Here is a 16341-nt window from a genome sequence, read left to right as displayed (position 1 = left end):
GAGGGTGTATTCTGCCTTTGGATGGAATACCCTGAAGATCTCAGTGAGATCCATCTCATCTAATGTATTATTTAAGTATTGTGTTTCCTTGTCAATTTTCTATTTTGATGATCTGTGCAATGGTGTGAGTGGGGTGTTTAAGTCTCCTACTATTATTGTGTTGCTGTCAATTTCTCCTTTTATGTCTGCTAGTGTTTGGCCTTGTGTGTTGAGTTGTTCCTATATTGGGTGCATAGATATTTACAATTGTTATGTCTTCTTCTTGGATTGATCCCTTGATCATTATGTATTATCCTTCCTTGGCTCTTGTAATTTTCTTTAAGATCTATTTTGTCTGACATGAGGATTGCTCCTCCAGCTTTCTTTTGCTTCCCATTTGCATGGAATATAGTTTTTTTTCCTCTCACTTTCAGTCTCTATGTGTCTTTAGGTCTGAAGTGGGTTTCTTGTAGGCAGCATATATACAGGTCTTCTTTTTGTATCCATTCAGCCAGTCTGTGTCTTTTGGTTGGAGCATTTAATCCATTTACATTTAAAGTAATTATTGATATATATGTTCCTTTTGCCATTTTCTTAATTGTTTTGGGTTGATTTTGTAGATCTTTTTTTCTTCTCTTGTATTTCTTGACTATATAAGTCTCTTTAACATTTGCTGTAAAGCTGGTTTGGTGGTAGTGAATTCTTTTAACTTTTGCTTGTCTGAAAATCTTTTTATTTCTCCATCAATTTTTAATGAGATCCTTGTCGGGTACTGTAATCTTGGTTGTAAATGTTTCCCTATTATTAATTTAAATATATCTTGCCATTCCCTTCTGGCCTGCAGAGTTTCTGTTGAAAGATCAGCCGTTAAATGTATGGAGTCTCCCTTGTAAGTTACTTGTTGCTTTTCCCTTGATGCTTTTAATCTTCTTTCTTTGTGTTTAGTCTTTATTAGTTTGATTAGTATCCATCTTGGCGTGTTTCTACTTGGGTTTATCCTGTATGGAACTCTTTGAGCCTCTTGGACTTGATGGACTATTTCCTCTTCCATTTGGGGAAATTTTCAACTATAATCTCTTTTAAATTTTTTCTCATACCCTTTCTTTTTCTCTTCTTCTTCTGGGACCCCTATAATGTTGGTGTGTTTGATATTGTCCCACAGGTCTCTGAGACTATCCTCAGTTCTTTTCATTCTTTTTACTTTATTCTGTTCTTCAGAAGTTATTTCCACCATTTTATATTTCAGCACACTGATTTGTTCTTCTGCTTCATATATTCTGCTATTGATTCCTTCCAGAGTATTTTTAATTTCAATAATTGTGTTGTTTTTCTCTTTATGGTTAATATTTAATTCTTCTAGGTCTTTGTTAATTGATTCTTGCATTTTTTCTATTTTGTTTTCAAGGTTTTTGATCTTTACTATCATTATTCTGAATTCTTTTTCAGATATTTTGCCTATTTCCTCTTCATTTATTTGGATTTATGTGTTTGTAATTTGTTCCTTCATTTGTGTAGTATTTCTCTGCCTTTTCATTACTGTTTTTTTTTTGTTGTTGTTGTTGTTGTTTTTTTAATTTACTCTGTTTGAGGTCTCCTTTTCCCAGGCTTCAAGTTTGAATTCTTTCTCCCTTTTGCTTTCTGACCGCCTAAGGTTGGTCCAGTGGTTTGTGTAAGCTTTGTATAGGGTGAGATTTGTGCTGAGTTTTTTGGTATGTTTGTTTGTTTTTCTTCTGATGAACAAGGCTGAGTGAGGTGGTAATCCTGTCTGCTGATGATTAGGTTTGTATTTTTGTTTTGTTTGTTGTTTAGATGAGCATCCTGCACATGGTGCTACTGGTGGTTGGGTGATGCCTGGTGTTGGATTCAAGTGGTTTCCTTTGTGTGAGTTCTCACTATTTGATACTACTTAGGGTTAGTTCTTAGAAGGAAAGTTATGACCAACCTAAATAGCATATTAAAAGCAGAGACGTTACTTTGCCAACAAAAGTCAGTCTAGTCAAGGCTATGGTTTTTCCCGTGGTCATGTATGGATGTGAGAGTTGGACTGTGAAGAAAGCTGAGCGCTGAAAAATGGATGCTTTTGAACTGTGGTGTTGGAGAAGACTCTTGAGAGTCCATTGGACTGCAAGGAGATCCAGCCAGTCCATCCTAAAGGAGATCAATCCTGGGTGTTCATTGGAAGGACTGATGCTGAAGCTGAAACTCCAATACTTTGGCCACCTCATGCAAAGAGTTGACTCATTGGAAAAGACCCTGATGCTAGGAGGGATTGGGGGCAGAAGGAGAAGGGGATGACAGAGGATGAGATGGCTGGATGGCATCACCAACTCGATGGACATGAGTTTGAGTAAACTCCGGCAGTTGGTGATGGACAGGGAGGCCTGGCATGCTGCGATTCATGGGGTCACAAAGTCGGACACGACTGAGCGACTGAACTGAACTGAACTGAGGGTTAGTTCTCTGGTAGTCTAGGGTCTAGGAGTCAGTGCTCCCATACCAAAGGCTCAGGACATGATCTCTGGTCAGGAACAAAGATCCCACAAGTGGTTAGTTATGGCATTAACTGAGATTATAACAAATAGCCAAAAACAAGAAACCAAAGATGAACTGCAGACAAATGGCAGTTACAAAATCAAGCAAATAGTAATTAAAATAATGGAATATATACCCATAAACAAAGTCAAAACAGTCCAACTGAAATAAAGTACAATAGATTGACCCAGCAAATAAAGGAAATCAAAAATTATATTTACCAGTTAAGAACAAAACTAACTAAAGCACAAATTGGAGAACAAAACTAAAGCAAGGTGCCAAGTGGGGAATAAAGCAATGAAAGCAAAACTAACAAATATATTGAGAAGAAAGGAAATAAAGAAAAAATAGATATGCAAAGTTAAATAGAGGTAGATGAAGATTATATATATTAAAAATCAACTGCAAAGTGAAAAGAACAGAAGAAAAGGCAAACAAAGGAACAAATGTATAAAAAATAAAATAGGCTTTAAAAAATCTAAATTATAAAAACAGAGAGAAGAAAGGAAAAATGGATAACTGCACAGAACTGCAAAAACCTAACATAGTGGCAGAGGTTTATAACAAAAATAAAGTTTGTGATTGAATATACACATATACACCCATAAGCAAAATCCAAACAGTCCAACAAAAAGAAAGTACAGAAGATTGACCTGGCGAACAATGAAAACCAAAAATTATATCTACCAGTTGAGAACAAAAGTAACTAAAGCACTATCTGGAAAACAAAACTAAAGCAAGGCACTAATTGGGGAATAAAATAATGAAAATAAAGCTAGCAAATATACTGAGAGGAAAGGAAAGAAAGAAAAGAAAGAATAGATATGCAATGTTAAACAGAGATAGAAAAAGTATTTATATACATTAAAGATTAACTGCAAGGGGAAAAGAATGGTAAGAAAAGCAAACAAAGGAATAAATGTAGAAAAATTATAATAGGTTAAAAAAAATTAAATTTTTTTAAAAAAAGAGAGGAAAAAACAGGGGGAAGGGACTCCCCAGAATGGCAAAAGTCCAACATAGAGGCAAACGTTTGTAAGAATAAAAAGTGTGATTGAGAAAAAAAAAAAAAAGCTCAGAGACTTAATTAGATTTCATAGTCCCAATAAAATTGACAACTACAACAGAGGGGGAAATAGAAAAAAAAAAAAAAATCCAAAAGGATCTACAGAACAAGTCAAAATATAAGAAAAAATAAATGTTTTTCTTGAGTTGCTGCTGTCAGAGTCCTTTCCGTCCCTGGGAGTCACAGTGCACCTCACCTCCCTAGGATGTCCTCCAACACTGTGGTGATCTCTGGACCTGTTGTGGGGGCAGCTCAGGTTCTAATCTATTCCTGCTCCTGTGTGTTCTTGCCTCCAATGTCCACAGCTATCAGAACCAGTGCACTGTCTTTTGTGCGAGCTCTCAATGGCCTTTTATATATTCCATAGACACAGAGTCTGCCGAGTTGACTGTGTGAATTTAATATGCAGCTTGTACAGCTGGTGGGAAGGTTTTGTGTCTTATTCCTTAGCCACACTGCCCTGCATTTCAATGTTGGTTTTATTTCCACCTCTGCATGTGGGTCATCTGCTGGGGCTTACTCTTGAGGCTGCGCTGGAGGACTTGGGCTTGCCCCTGTCTGAGGGCCAGGTGTGGAGGTCGTGCAGCTGCTTGGGCTGCAGGGGTTCTCACAGCACCAGGTACTCAGGGCATTGGTGGCTAGGGCAGCAGGAAATATAGTACTCTATATAGTACTGGCCAATAGGCTCCAGTACTATTGCTTGGCAAACCCTCCCCTGAGAAGCCTGGCAGGCCACAGTCTACAGGGCCACAAAGACTTGGCCACTACCGAATGGACCCTGAGTGCATAGAGGCAAGACTTGTTTGCCCGTGGCAGCTCTTCCTCAGTGAGAGTTGAGCATGAAGGTGGCACAGCTGCCTGGCTGGCAGGGACCCTGGTGGCTCCAGTGTGTAGGGACACAGACTGCCTCTGCCACAGGAGTTATGGCCCTATCCGAGAGTATTTTTTTTCCGAGCCTCTTGTAGCCGGTGATCAGAAGGCCTCTTGGGCCAGTCTTTCTCTGTAGTTCTGCCCGTTCAGGCACGTAGAGGGGCCCCCTGGCTGGGGTCCTACCGAGTTTTGTGTGGCTCTATGTATTCTTTTCTGCTGGCCAGGTACTCCTGTCCGCTCTCAGCTGGTGTTCTGCATGCACTTTTGGGTCTGAAGTTGTTATCCCTGATGTACCCGTGGAGAGAGACGTACTCCATATCTACCTACTCCTCCACCATCTTGTTCTCCCTGATATATCTTTAACAGAAGATTTTTTCAGTTTAATTTGTTAACTTTTTGAAGAGTTTACATTTTTTAGTTGATTTTTGAAAACAAATGAAAACATCCATATATAAACATATATAGGATTGTATTTGAATTGATAAATAAAGTATGATAACTATTTCAGGTATAGGTCATAGGTACATGAATCATATTGATAAAGTGTTACTTTCTCACCTTTTCATATGTTATCTTCTGAACTTAGAAACCTAAATTATAATAACTAAATCACATAATATCAATTTTGCTATCTATCATGAAAATTTGTTCCAGAATGAAAAACATCAAAAACTTGTATTTCAACTCCTAAATTACTATCTGGGGACAGAACAAACTCCAAATAACAAAATGCTAATATATAGAGAATAATAAACCCAATACAAATGACTGCATTTAGTATTTTAATTTAAAACACAAAGTTTATTACAAAAGATATATTCTGATTACTCAGTGAAAAAAATCTTTCATATCTAATAATTTTTATTTACTTTATATCATTTGATATGTCTCCCTTTTTTCCCACATCACTTTGTAGTAGAGATTCAGAATGTCAGTGAGAAATGTCTCATGCTACAAAAGGTAACTAGCTATGCAAATTTATCTAGTTATCAATACCAAAAGTCACATATTGCATTGCAGGGTGATTCTTTACCAGCTGAGTCACAGGGGAAGCCCATATTATAAATTAGGATAGTTAATAAGCTATTTTTAAAATAAATCAAGCAAAAAGTGGAAATATCATACTGACAATTAAAATTTCTGATTGACTTTAAATTAACAATCCATAAAATTGCACATTTTTGAGATTTGCATTTACTGAAAATTGTATTTTCTAAGTTTATAATATTTGAAAATTTTATTCCACAAGAATATACAGAAAATGTGAGGATTTTCAAAGAGAATGCATCCTAGGTCAAGAAATTAAATATTTAGATAGTCAGAAACTGGTTGTGTTCTGTCGTATTTCAATGCATGATCCTGTAATTTATTGGAAAACACAACCAAACATATTTCAGTATTAAAAGTAGACATCTTTTTTCTCAAAGTTTTATTTATTTTCATTTTGATGTTTATTTGTAAATTATTAACTTGATATAAAAATCATGTATTTATCTTAGATAAAATCTTACTTTCTATTAAAGGTGAATATAAAATTTCTCTAATTAACAATATAAGCATAAGGGACATGTCACATGGTCCAGTGGTTGAGAATCTGCCTTCCAATATAGGGAACAGAGGTTCCATCCTGATCAGGAAACTAAGATCCTACACACTGTGGAACAACTAAGATTGCACACTACAACTACTGCACCTGAATCCTCTAGAGCCCATGTTCCACAACAAGAGAGCATTGAGGACCACAACAAGAGAAGCTCTCATGCTACAGCTGGAGAAAAGCTGTGCATCACAATGAAGAGCCTGTGTGCTGCAATGAAGGCCCAGTAAAGTCAAAGTTAAAAAAAAAAAAATAAAGAAAATAAAGTAAAAGGAAGAATGAAAAACAATATAAACATGAAATTTTTTCAAGAGGATTTTTTTTTTCTACATATATTTTTGTTGTTCAGTTGCCCAATCATGTCTGACTCTGCTACCCTATAACTGCAGCATTCCATGCTTCCCTGTCCTTCACCATCTCCCAGAATTTGCTCAAACTAATGTCCATTGGGTTGGTGATAAGTATCTCATCATCTGTCATTCTATTCTCCTCCTGCCTTTAATCTTTCCCAGCATCAGGGTCTTTTCTAATGAGTCAGCTCCATATACTGAGGCATAATAATTTTCATCACCTAACTCAGAAGTATGAATTAAAGTATAACAGAAAATGTATTTCTCTTACAAAATACATAGGAGTTTTCGAGGGAGAAAAAAATAGCAAAAATTAAAAAAAAAATTATATGCAGCTAAAATTGATGTTTTAACAAATATGCAACATATAATAAAATTTATTTTTGAGTCCAATTATTTTACTTATTCCACTATAATTTAAATATGAATTTATATTTCACTTTTAAAATAAGTAACATGACAAAGACTATTTTGCTGGGTATCAGAAAAGCAAGATTCTAAATCCGTTTCTACTTTTAGGAGCTCTACAAAGATAACCTTAAAGTATCTGAATATGCTTTCCTGGCCTTATTTTTGGGCTCCAAAATCACTGTAGATGGTGACTGCAGCCATGAAATTAAAAGACGCTTACTCCTTGGAAGGAAAGTTATGACCAACCTAGACAGCATATAAAAAGCAGAGACATTACTTTGCCAACAAAGGTCCCTCTAGTCAAGGCTATGGTTTTTCCAGTGGTCATGTAGGGATGTGAGAGTTGGACAATAAAGAAAGCTGAGCGCTGAAGAATTGATGCTTTTGAATTGTGGTGTTGGAGAAGACTCTTGAGAGTCCCTTGGACTGCAAGGAGATCCAACAAGTCCATCCTAAAGGAGATCGGTCCTGGGTGTTCACTGGAAGGACTGATTCTGAAGCTGAAACTCCCATACTTTGGCCACCTGATGCAAAGAGCTGACTTATTGGAAAATACTTTGATGCTGGGAAAGATTGAGGGCAGGAGGAGAAGGGGACGACAAAGGATGAGATGGTTGGATGGCATCACTGACTCAATGGACTTGAGTTCAGGTGGACTCTGGGAATTGGTGATGGACAGGGAGGCCTGGGGTGCTGCAGTTCATGGGGTCGCAAAGAGTTGGACATGACTGAGTGACTGAACTGAACTGATGATGCTTTCTTATTTCTGAATATAATATAAATAGAACACTTGCCTTAATAGTTGTTATACTGAGAGAATAAAAACGACATATTATGGTGAAGCCAACATACATAAAAACTGAAAAATCATTGGAAAACTTACTTTTTTCTTTTGCTTTTAAATTATATGTTTTGAAGAGCAGAAGTTTTTAAAGTGGAACTTAATATTATATTAAATCATTATATTGCTTTCTTTTTGGCATCGTATCTAAGAAATTTTTGTATAATACAAAGGCACAATGACTTTTTCCTCAGTTTTCTTCTACAAATTTGGCTTTAACTGACAGTACCATAGGATACTTTAACTTATCAATTAGCTGATCTGCTTAAGATGGACAGGAGAAAAAGCAGTCAATGTTGATATAAAATTGCATATTGACAAGACTTTTAGTTATTGTTACTCTATTTTAGTTATGAGAAAGGTAAGTTAAAAGAAAGTCTGGGAGAATGGAGGAAACTAATTCTCTTAACTCTCTTCTTAGATTCAGTTTAGACAGAATGCATGCATCATCCTCCTTTCTTATTTCCCCATCAAGCCAGTGCCAAGGGCAAAGTCCATGTTCAGTGAATAATTGTTAAATGAATGAAGGGGGTTGGAAGGAACACTATAATTAATTAATGCAGTCACCAGAAGAAAGCTTAGGACAGGTTCTTGACTTTTCTCTGTGAGGGGAACTATAATAATGCCACATTTTATTTCAAGTAATGCAACAGAAAATTTCTTAGTGTCGTATTTTGAAAGTGGGCCCTTTAATTATTCTCCCACTTTCTTGTGTACACACCTCTACATGTATATATACATTCATAGCTTCTACTTCACCCAAGGATTCCATTTCCTATCCCAAACAATGCTATCCAGTCAGTCTTAGGGTGATGCTGATTGATACATCCTTCCTAATATTTCTTTTAGAAATAAATCAGATTTAGAAACATACCAAACTTCTTCCCTACTTCTCCCTGATTTTAAAACCACATTTTCAATGTTTAACCCATAAAATACCCTGGACATTCCATTTTATTTCCAAGGTAGATTTTATAAGTTAAAGCAGAAAAGTGACCCTGGATTCCACATATAAAGGATATAGTTCACTGTCAGAATATAGCTCCTGGCTGGCAAAGCGTAAGTATACTGAACTTCAGTTAAAAGGTATTGCAAAGAACATCCTTCCTGTTAATTTAGGCAATCCAATAAACTGGCCTGTCTCATGCAAGGTGAAGGACGCCTTGGAAACCTTAATGAACATCTTTCTGAGTAGCAGTTACAAGCTTAGCTGCTCACCATGAAAGACTGATTAAGTTAGGCAGGATATTACCTTTTTATCCAGTCTGTTCTCTCACTCACATACTTTGCCACTGAAATTGAACTAGCTATTGTCTGCAGTGCAAAGATAGTATTGCTCAAAACATATGTGTCCTGTTAACCCACAGATAGAATCACTTATCATAGAAGCTCTTTATCAAAGTTCTTGCCAATGATTATATAATTATTCCATATAAACAGGTAAATTTTATAATATATTTAATTAAATGGAGAAAGTTATGGAAATTGTTATTGGATAAAGCTATATTTCAAAAGAAAATAATTCTTGTATTTCTATGCATTTCAGTGTGAATTATGTTTCTCATAAGATTAATCAAGATACCATGATATTTAGAAAGAGAAATCCTATTGCCCCTACTAGATTTTTTCATTTTTCAGAATTTAAACAATTAGTAGCATTTGATATACACATTACTAAGCAATCTAAGTTGCCAATAATCAGATATTATGATAGAAATAATATGCATTAATGTGTATGTCATATATAAAATAATATAAATTTCAATGTCATCTCATATACTCTTATTTATGGGGTCTGTTTATTATAATCAAATTTTAATAACTTATTTATATTTACCTGTTTGCTATACTTAAGTAGAACTGAACCTAGGTTGGCCTTTTTAGCAATTGTATAATCCCAAGATAATAATAAAACTAGAAAAATTTTTTTATAAATAAGCTTTTGAAATAGTTCACATACTAGAACAATTGATACCCTCACATTTATCTTTTAAAAGGAAACATCCATTCATGTCAATGAAAACACTATCCAGCATCTCATGTCAAAAATTCTTATATTTTTACAGAGTTCTTATATATGAAGTAAGTAAAATGCATTATTTTCTAGTTTTTCCTGTGTTTCTTTTATTACTTATAATGGAAGTACACTGATTATATTCAATGAATTTTGGGGTTACTTTAGGTTTTAAACAATATTTACTCCTATAACAAATAAACATCAACCATATTCTAGGCTCCATTCATGGCATATAGAATATATAAATTTACAAAATAAAGAGAAATGCAAATTCTTACAAGACTAGCATTCTAATAGGCAATAGTGATGCTTTACAAGAGAAATTATTAAAAATAAAAGTGGAATGAATGGAAATAAGTACTAAAGAAAAACAGAAAAAGAATAATGATAGAGAGGTTTGGAGTGCATTGCATTTGTGACTGAGTAAACAACGAAGGTCTCACTAAAGTGCCAAGGCCCTTAGGTAGCAACTGGCTAGACCTGTTTGCGAATCTGCCAATTACCTAAGTACAGTAGCAACCATTGTGTGTAAGATTCCCTGGAAACAGAGACTGAAAGGGAAACTGAAGTGTAAAGTATATATTAGTAATAAAACATCCATGAAGTGATAGAAGTTGCATTGAACAGCCCAAGAAGATAGACTGCAGTTCGGGTATGACACAGCCTACATCAGCATGGATGGGGATGCTGGGTTGTGCTATTCCCTGTCAGAGTGTCCCCCATCTCTCTGAAATGCTCAGGCTTTTCTTTGCCCCTAGCTGTGGACTGATTCAGGAAGGGTGTAATCATGGACAAAGGGATGTTCTGCAGCTGAGCCATACCCTGAAGGACCTAAGGGGTCAGAGGCTGCCTGTTGACTGAACCATCGTGGTACCCAAGCAGAGTCCTTCTTTAAAGATGATGATGCTAGTCCGCTTGTTGCCCTGTTGCTATGCTTCCACATTATATATGTTCTGGGATTTAACTTGAGATGTTGTAGTAGAATAAATATGGTACTCATATATACAATAGTTTGAGTCCCACTTTGCATATGATCATTCATTTTTGACTTATTATTGATGGAATAGATGTATAACAGTACACATTCTTATTTTTAACTTATGATTATTTTGATATTATATAGTTATACATTAACTATATAATAACACTACTGGAATAAATGTAACAGATATAGGAATTATTTTTTTTTATTAATAATATATTAAAAGGCTCCTCAACACTGGGGGGAAATTGGGAGAATACATAGATATTGTATGTGTGTGTGCTCAGTTGTGTCCAATTCTTTGCAACTCCAGGAACTGTAGCCTGACAAGCTTCTCTGTCCATGGAATTTTCCAGGCAGGAATACTGGAGTGGGCTGCCATGAATTGCCAAATTTCCCCCATCTTTTCCCAAAACTTTCTCAAAATCAGATTAAAGTGAGACAAATATATCATATTCTATTGTCAGTGATAACAGGAGCCAGACTAGATGAGTAAATATGGGACCAAATTTGCCTTAGATGCTATTGACTTTAAAATACCAATCTTTTTGTTGTTGTTGTTGAAAAATACCAAGATTTTTGTTATTATCACATCCTATTAAAAATATCATGTTCATCATGTTACTTACAACATTTTATGATACATCTGCTCAATCTTCATTAGTACTTCTTAATTGGGTTAACATTATTAGCATTTATTCTGCTGCTGCTGCTGCTGCGTCGCTTCAGTCGTGTCGGACTCTGTGCGACCCCATAGATGGCAGCCCACCCATTTCCTTCTCCAATGCATGAGAGCGAAAAGTGAAAGTGAAGTTGTTCAGTCGTGTCCAACTCCTAGCGACCCCATGGACTGCAGTCCACCAGGCTCCTCCGTCCACAGGATTTTCCAGGCAAGAGCACTGGAGTGGGTTGTCATTGCCTTCTCCAGCATCTATTCAATCAGTATGAAAATGTGCTTACTCAATTCTACATATTCTATGTACACAATGACTCATACATATTGAGAAAGCTTTCAATTGTTTTCATAACAGGTCATAGCACTTATGATTTATGCTTCTCCGACTATTGCTATTTTCCTTCAGACAGCCCTTCCTAATAGTTTTGTTGGGGGAAATTTTACTTATCCATGCAAATTCAACTTTCGTATTTACAACAATAGCTTTCTTCTTTGTTGTATTTCCTGTGTTATAAATGTTACTGCTTGTTAAATTATATCTTGATGTTTATCTCCCCGAGGAGATAATTTCCCTTCTTGAGAACAAAAGGATCATGCTTTATTCACTTGTATATTCAGTTGGCAAGCAGATGTGGAAACAATGGAAACAGTGACAGACTTATTTGTGGGGGCTCCAAAATCACTGCAGATGGTGACTGCAGCCATGAAATTAAAAGATGCTTGCTCCTTGGAAGAAAAACTATGATCAACCTAGACAGCTTATTAAAAAGCAGAGACATTACTTTGCCAGCAAAGTTCCATCTAGTTAAAGCTGTGGTTTTTCAAGTAGTCGTGTATAGATGTGAGAGTTGGACCATACAGAAAGCTGAGCACCAAAAAATTGATTCTTTTGAGCTATGATGTTGGAGAAGACTCTTGAGAGTCTCTTGGACTACAAGGAGATCCAGCCAGTCCATCTCAAAGGAAATCAGTCCTGAATATTCATTGGAAGGACTGATTCTGAAGCTGAAACCCCAGTGCTTTGGCCACCTCATGCTAAGAGTTGACTCATTGGAAAAGACCCTGATGCTGGGAAAGATTGAGGGAAGGAGAGGGGGATGACAGAGGATGAGATGATTGGATGGCATCACCAACTCAATGGACATGAGTTTGAGCAAGCTCTGGGAGTTAGTGATGGACAGGGAGGCCTGGCATGCTGCAGTCCATGGGGTCACAAACAGCTGGACATGACTGAGTGACTGAACTGAACTATCTGAAAAAGTAGTTCTAATATATAAGATGATAATTATGATTTTTTTTTCTATTCCCTCTTTTTTTTTTTTTTTTGCTTTGCTTCATGCATTTTTAAGCTCAGTTTTTAGGTGTATATATGAACTTAGAATTATATTTTCTTGATGATCTTGTTTATCCCTGTTTATATGTATGAATATTTCTTGTTCTGAAATGAATTTGTCTGAAATTAAAACATTTATCCCAGTCCTCTTTTGGTTATGATTTATCTATCCTTTTATTTTAAAACTATTTTTATATTTTAAATACATTTCTAAAAGACAGTAGCTTTTTTTTTTTTTTTTAATCATTTGCTTTTGTCTGAGTTCATGGGGTTACAAAGAGTCAGACACGATTGAATGACTGAACTAATATTCAGTTCTAGAAATGTAGAAATACTAGGGTATTTCTATATAGTGAAAACTATATAAGTTTTGAAATGATTTATGCATACCTTCCCCTCCCCACATTAGTAATAATTTGAGATATCTACAAGAAATTGTCAACCAGCTTCACCTGTATTCCTCATGTTCAAGAACTAACTGTGGTCTCCAGGGGATATAAATGTTTAGCTATAATCACAAATGAAGTATGGGGGAAGTTGCAGGAGAATGAAAGATTTGAAATGGTGTGAAGTGCAGCCACTTGACTTAACAGAAAGAATGTATGTTGAGAAGTATTTCCAGAAGAAAAGAACAATGATGGCTTGTTAAGGTTCATCAGTAAAAGACATATTGCATGAGATCAAATGATTATTTGGTGTATTATTCATCTAAGAAATATTCAATGTGGTAACTGATCACTTGTTGAGCATTGTTCAGTATTATGCCATATGATACATGAACTACCTGCCACTCACAGTAAATATCTTTACCTCATATAAAGCATTCAGAAATAGGAGATATTAACCACTTACAGCAGAACCACCCCCCCCCCACCCCCCCCACCCCCCCACCCCCCCCCCGCACCTTCAAGCTTTGATGAACATATATCAGTCTTCCTCCCTGTTACAAAGTAGCCCTTACATCTAAGGCCAACATAACCAAGAAAAGCAGTCTCTTTCTGCTTCAGAGTCAGCAAACTCTACTTCTTCCTATTTGTGTTGGTGTACATATACTTCCTCTGCTTTTTCTGATACACAGGCATCTACATAATGCCTATTACTTAATATGTATCCTTTTAGAACAAAGAATTTTATAAAACACAAAACACAGTAACTTTTCTCATAAAACTAACATTAAAGAATTATAATTAAAAAAATACTTCAAACACATACACAGTATGCTGGAGATTAAAATACAGTGCAGGATTTTGTGTTCATGGAAGGCCTGAGTGAAAAAAAAAATTGATATTTAGGCAGATATATGAATATGAGAGTGAAAAGGAGCTAAAAAGACTCTCTATGAGGGTGAAAGAGGAGAGTGAAAAAGTTGGCTTGAAACTCAACATTGGGTTTCTGTGTGTTCAGTTGTGGCCAACTGTCTGTGGCCCCATGAACTGTAACCTGCCAGGCTCCTCTGTTCATGGGATTTCCCTGTCAAGAATACTGGATGGGTTGTCATTCCATATTCCAAACAACTCTACATTGAAAAAAAAAAAAAACAAACTGTTCCAGTCTCATCACTTCAAGGCAAATAGAAGGGGAATAAGTGGAAACAGTGACAGATTTTCTTTTCTTAGGCTCCAAAATCACTGCAGACAGTGACTGCAGACATAAAATTAAAACATGGTTGTTCCTTGGAAGGTTAGCTATGACAAACCTAGAGAGTGTATTAAAAAACAGAGATAGCAGTTTAATACATCACAGAGATATATGAAAGACCATATACTCAAAGCTATGATTTTTCCAATAGTCATGGATGGATGTGAGAGTTGGACCATAGGAAAGTTTGAAAGCAGAAGAATTGATGCTTTTGAATGTTGGTGCTAGAGAAAACTCTTGAGAGTCCCATCAACTTCAAGGAGAACAAACCAATCAATCCTAAAGAAAATCAACCCAGGATATTCATTGGAAGGACTGATGCTGAAGCTGAAGCTTCAATACTTTGGCCACCTGATGAGAAAAGCTGATCCTTTGGAAAAGGCCTGATTCAGGAAAAGACTGAAGGAGGGAGGCAAAGGGGGCAAAAGGGGATATCCCCAACTGAGAGATCAAATCTGCATCTCCATCATATGGCTACAAGAGTAGCAAAGGGTCACAAAGAGTCAGACATGACTTAGCAACTGAACAACAGCAATTAACATGGATATGAATGTTGTTTCTGTCGAAGAAAAAAAAAATACAACTTAAAAGTTGAGAGTTATGTTTTATGTGGCAGAAGTTCTGAGGGTGTAAGCTTGGAAGACAGCCTTTCTTATAGCTCTGAGGGATTGCTCCACAGAGGTAAGGGATGAGCCAGGATATATGTTTTAAAACAAAATACAGGTAGTCAGAACATCAAATGTTTACTCTTAATTAAAGGAAACCAGACATCTCAAGTTAATGTATTTAGCACTTTTCTGTGTATGCCAGATTCTGGTCTCATTGAAATCATTTCTTTGATATGCACCTTAACTATCTAAGGTTAGTATCTTGTTTTTCTCCATCCTAAATCCCCTCAAGGTGCACAGTTGGGAGCGGCTGTAGTGGCTGCTGTCTTGATGGATGCACATCTTTTATTTACTGATATGGCAGGTGACATTCTTCATTCACAAAAGCAACAATGAAATGGGTCAACAGATTTAAAAAACATATATATATATATATATATATATATTTTAATTTCAGGACAGGCTTTAATTATTTGAAGTTAGAGAACACCAAACATGTATGCTTATGTTAGGTAGAGAGAAAAGAAGAGTTGAAATATAAAAGAAAATATTGTAGGAGCAATATCTTTTGGAATCAAAGAATTGACATACAAAGTTTATTTGGAAGAATTTTACAAGTACCAAAGCAAATATTCTTCAAAATCTGTTCTCCCATCTTCTTCACTAATTTAAATATTTATTAACTATGCATACATCAGCTTAAATATCACTTGAGTATGAAACAATTCAACAGATTTTTGTCGGATTCTCTTTCTAAGCCTTCATATTCACTCTGTAATTTACAAATACCTCATGAATGCTTAAAAGGACAAATGAATAAATATCAAGCCAATACATGTATACTGACCACTATTTATATATGGTGTTGTTTATTCTTCATCATAGGGACATTTCTATCCTTTATGAACTTCTTCAACTTTTGTTGTTGTTCAGTCACTCAGTTGTATCTCATTATTTGCAACCCCATGGACTGCAGCACAACAGGCTTCCCTGTCCTTCACCATTTCTCAGAGTTTGCTCAAATTCATATCCATTGAGTAGATGATGCCATCCAACCATCTCATCCTCCGTAGTACCCTTCTCCTCATGCCCTCAATCTTTCCCAGCATCAGTTTTTCTCAATGAGTTGGCTCTTCGCATCAGATGGGAAAGGGATTGAAGCTTCAGCTTCAGCATGAGTCCTTCCAAATGATATTCAGGATTGCTTTCCTTTAGGATTGATTGGTTTGATCTTTTTGCTGTCCAGGGGATTTTTAAGAGTCTTCTCCAGCACCACAATTCAAAAGCATCTGTTCTTCGGTGCTCAGTCTTTTTTATTGTCCAGCTCTTACATCCATACACGACTGCTGGAAAAACCATAGCTTGGACTCCATGGACCTTTGTAAAGAAAATAATGTTTCTGCTTTTTAATACACTGTCTAGGTTTGTCATAGCTTTTCCT

Source organism: Cervus elaphus, chromosome 30 (assembly GCF_910594005.1).
Source record: "Cervus elaphus chromosome 30, mCerEla1.1, whole genome shotgun sequence".
In the NCBI taxonomy this organism is placed as follows: domain Eukaryota; kingdom Metazoa; phylum Chordata; class Mammalia; order Artiodactyla; family Cervidae; genus Cervus; species Cervus elaphus.
This window is presented reverse-complemented; position numbering follows the sequence as displayed.